The sequence below is a fragment of the Myotis davidii genome, unplaced genomic scaffold (genome assembly GCF_000327345.1).
Source record: "Myotis davidii unplaced genomic scaffold, ASM32734v1 scaffold1224, whole genome shotgun sequence".
Classification (NCBI taxonomy): Eukaryota; Metazoa; Chordata; class Mammalia; order Chiroptera; family Vespertilionidae; genus Myotis; species Myotis davidii.
The window spans coordinates 134518-139440 of record NW_006295383.1 but is presented as its reverse complement, the minus strand read 5'-3'; the positions used below and the strand labels follow the sequence as shown (position 1 = coordinate 139440).

The window sequence follows — 4923 nt, the reverse complement described above, 5'->3', positions numbered from 1 at the left end:
TGGGCAGGAGAGCCCCAGCACTGATCCCTACGTCCTCCCCAACGGAGCCCAGTAATGTCCCCAAATTACAGTGACAATCAAAAAACTCTAGACTTCTCCAAGCACTTCTATTGTGATTCACTAAGTAAGCTGATTTTTACCTTTCCCAAAACTATCTTTTTATTTATTTATTATTTTAATCCTCACCTGAGGATATTTTTCCATTGATTTTTAGAGTGGAAGACAGAGGGAAAGACAAAGAGAAATATTGATGAGAGAGAGAGACACATCAATTGGTTGTCTCCTGCATGTGCCCTTGGGAGAAACTTGCAATCAAGGTACATGCCCTTGACCGAAATTGAACCCGGGACCCTTCAGTCCATAGGCGGACACTCTATCCACTGAGCCAGACTGGCTAGGGCCCAAAACCATCTTTTTAATTAAAACTGTCCTCATGATATAAATATAGCTAATTTTAAATTTGGGGGGGAAATCTGGAAAATTTAAAAAATTATATCTTTTTGTTGTTGTTGTTGCTAATCCTCACCCGAGGATATTTTTTCCATTGATTTTTTTTTTTTTTTTTTTTTGAGGGAGAGATTTGGAGGGGGAGTGAGAGAAGGGAGGGATTGAGACAGAAAAAGAGAAACATTGATGTGAGAGAAATATCAATTGGTTGCCGTCCGCACACAACCTGACCGGGGCTGGGGATTGAGCCTGCAACTAAGGTATGTGCCCTTGATTAGAGTCAAACCTGAGACCCTTCAGTCCACGGGCCAATGCTCTAACCACTGAGCAACTGTCTAGGGCTACATCTAACTTTTTCAAAGTGCATCTAATCTACAAAAGTAGCCAGTTATTCTTTATTGAGTTAACATTGGGATGGGAACTCTTTTTTTTAAATGTTCGCCAGTGAGGGTTATGTGTAGGAAAGTTGAAATACTGAGATTTCAGGTTTAAAGAGCTGTGACATGCGTAGGACAGTGTTAAGGTTAGGATTGGGGTTAGGGTTAGTGTTAGGATTTAGGGTCAGGGCTTGGATTAGGGTTAGGGTTAGGATTCGGAGTTAAGGTTAGAGCTAGGGTTAAGTATAGGGTTAGAGTTAGAGTTACAGTTAGGATTTCGGGTTAGGGTTAGTGTTATTGGTAAAATTAGGGTTAGGGTTAGGGATTAGGGTTTGGACTAGAGTCAGGGTTAGCATTTAGTGTTAGGGTTAAATGTGTTGGGTACTGTTTGAAAGACTTAGAATTCACATTGGCAAGGCTGGGAAATGTTTACGGAAGTGTTTGAAACACTTAGTAGTTATGTGAAATGTGTAGGGCAGTGTTGAAAAAATGGGAATTCCCATTAAAAGAGCTATGGCATGTATAGGATAGTGTTTAAAACACTTAGACTCCACATTGAAAACACTGGGATATATGTAGTAAAGTTTTTGAAAACACTTATAATTCACTTAGAAGGACCTTGGATGTATGTAGGAAAGTGGTTGAAATACTTAGAATTCACTTTTATAAAGTGAGGAAATATGTAGGGCAGGGGTCCTCAAACTATGGCCCGCGGGCCACATGCAAATACAAATATTATATTTGTTCCCGTTTTGTTTTTTACTTCAAAATAAGATATGTGCAGTGTGCATAGGAATTTGTTCATAGTTTTTTTTAAACTATAGTCCAGCCCTCCAACGGTCTGAGGGACAGTGAACTGGCCCCCTGTTTAATAAGTTTGAGGACTCCTGATGTAGGGGGAAAAATGTTCGCTGGTGAATCATGGGAAAAATTAATTATGGAATACATAAAATATTTAAATTTTTATTAAACATACTCCCCCCCTCCCCCCAGCTGGGTGTGGGCACCACGCCTGTGGGAGGGCATCGGTGGCCGGGACATTTCTCTGCGTTATCTTAGGCTCCTGCATCTTTGGTTGAGTTGGCTGTTCTGCTTGCTTTGCCCCCCTGCCTCCTTACCCCCATTAACTTTGGGCCTTGAAAATACCTTGCTTCTCAGGTTTAGCTCAGGTGGTGTTTGGGCGGGTCTCGGACTGCCTGTGTTTGACAGCAGTTCCAGAGACCGAGCAGGTCACGATGGCTTCGTGATTCCTAAATCCCTCCTCTCAGGTCCTTTTTCTAACAGGAGTTAGGTTGCTCAAATATGACACTCATTCGGTTTAGGATTCACCCATTAGGACATGACATATTTGCACTGAATGGCTTTTGCATGGAGGATACCTGTGAGGAGGGGAATTAGCGTGAAAGGAACCAATGGCGGATTTGGAACCCCCGGACAGGTAACCTCGCTCATCCCGCATGTCTCACCACTCCACTTCCACCTTCGCGGGCAGCAGGAGAATCAATGTTTTCTCTCATTAACTCGGAAAAGTACGTCCTGCCACCCACTGCCTGGCAGGAGTGAGCTAGGCCCCAACGAGCGAGGCTCAGTCAGGGCAGCCTTCGTTCATGGGTGCCAGCACCCAAAGTGCACATTCCTCCTCTGCAGTTGCCCCAACTATCCCACCGTTTCACTGAGAGGACGGAACTCCTCGCCTCTTCTGGGTTCCTGATCTTGAATACTGACGCAAGGCACCTCAGCGAGGGCTGCCCACACCCATCAGGTGTGTCTGTCTGCACCTGCTCCCACCTCTGCATTAGCCCCACGGAGGTGATCTCATCACTGCACTGGCCTCTGCAGGAACAGGATATCACCACTCCGCCCTCTCACTGTCATCTCACAGGCGCCCACCCTCAGCACCCAGAACACCCAGACACTCTCCAAAGGACATGAGTGTGTCGGAGGGGATGTGCGCAAGTCCTGTGGGGGGTGTAGGCATGCTGGGGTTGATGGAAGTGTGACGGAGGGGTGGGGGGCGGGGGGGAATTTGCGCACACCATGGTCCGGGACTGTTGCAGGTGTGCTAAGGGACATTCGCACACCAGGGGGTGAGGAAAAGATGTGCGCACCAAAGGCCTGCAACTGTGCAGATCCGCAAACCCCCGTGGCATGGCCAGGAGGACATCAATCTGGCCTGCCACGGTGGCTGTCCCTGCGATCGCGCACCTTCTGGGCCAGGAGGTGGGACTTGTGCAGCCACTTCTCGGCGCTGACCGCTTGCAGGTGCTATTTCAGCTCAGCCTGCAGGCTCCGCTTGGCGTGCTCACGGCTGCCATGTGGGGAGTACAAGCCACCCTCCATCGGCCCGCCTCCCCAATCCAGAGGCTCTCTGTGTGCACTGCCCACAGGCCCAGAGCGGCCTCGGCGGGGCTGGACACCTGTGTGCGTTGCCCACCACCTGCTCTGTGCCTGTGCATGCTGCCCACCGGCCTGGAGGGCGCTGCCCACTGGCCCAGAGCTGCCCACTGGCTGCTCCGCACCTACGTGTGCTGCCCAACAGCCTGGACCAGCCGGGGTGGGACGCCCCACCCCGCCTGCTCCATGCCTCCACGCTTGCACACTGCCCACAGGCCCTCTGGACAGGCCTGGCCGCCACCATCTTTTGTCACAGAATGACCCTCAATTTCCATATTCCCTCCTTATTGGCTGTGAGAGTCGCCATCTTTGTCATGGAGTTACAGTCAATTTGCATATTCCCTGTTTATTAGATAGGATCTGTATCTTACATCTTTTTTAACATGGGGTTTCCCCCTATGTCCTCTATCTCCTTTTTACTTACAGTTTATTTGTTGAAGAAACTAGGCTTGTTGCCCAATAGAGCTTGCCATGATCTATATTTTGCTGATTATATCCACAGTAGAGGCCCAATGCATGAAATTCTTTCAAGGGGCTCAGCCCTCGCAGCTGCAGCCCTTGCAGCCCGGGCTTCATCCTGAAGGTCATCCAGAACGGCAACCGGAAGGGCATCCAGAAGGATGTCCAGCCTAATTAGCATATTACACTTTTATTATTATAGATGGTGCTTTCTATAAACTGAGTTGGTAGAGGAATGTAGAGTCTATAGTCAGGTTGGTTTGGGTTTTTTTGGCAACAATATTTCATGGATGGTACTGTTCTCTTTTATCAGGATGCCCATGATGTTTGGTTGTCTATCTTCTTGTGATGTTAGTTATTTTATTTTGAAATAATTTTAGACTTACAGAAAAGCACACAAAGAATTTCTATATACTGATTACTATTCACCCAGAGATCACCATTCAAGTTTCGTCAACTGACCCAAAAATATTTTTTGGTATATGATATCCAAAATTTAATATTAAAAGGATACTTGTCATGGTTTTGTAGATTCTTTCAACGACCATAGTTTGTGCTCACTGTACAGCATCATTACAATGACTACCTTCCTATCTATGTGTTCTAGGAACAGAGAGCCCAGCATGCTGGGAAGGGGCCATGAGACCATATATCAAGGCCTGGCCTGGTGTCAGCACTGACAACTCTGTCTGGGGCATAGTTTACGGCCTCTCTGGAATGGGAGTGGTTTTATTTTCCTTGTTATTTAAGACAGAAGCCAGAATAGCAGGGTTGAAATTTCCAACAGCAGTTTTTATATAAGATGGATGCTTCACCTTCATAACTAATATTTTGTGGAGTGATGCTTTGAGACTAATGTAAATGCCCTGGTCCTCATTCAACTTTCACCCAGTAGTTTTACCATCTATTGGGGTTTCTTGGCTGAATTAATTATTACTATGATAGATAATTAAATAGTAGTTTTCTAATTCCATCATTCCTTCTGCATTTCTTTCTTTAAAATATATTTTTGTTTATTTCAGAGAGGAAGGGAGAGGGAGAGAGATAGAAACATCAGTGATGAGAGAGAATCGTTGGTTGACTGCTTCCTGCACGCCTCCGCACTGGGGATCGAACCCACAGTCCAGGCATGTGCCCGTGACAGGAATCAAACCCAGGACCCAGGCCGCAGGCCAACACTCTATCCACTGAGCCAAACCAGCTAGGGCTCCTTCTGCATTTCTTAATTGGCATTCTACTGTATGGA

The 4923-nt window shown here is 46.6% G+C and overlaps 1 protein-coding gene across 1 annotated transcript in view; it reads left to right on the top strand.

The window, feature by feature from the left end:
* The window catches only part of PTPDC1 (protein tyrosine phosphatase domain containing 1), a 67308-nt gene that overhangs the window by 992 nt on the left and 61393 nt on the right, over nucleotides 1-4923 (top strand). The window lies entirely within an intron of this gene.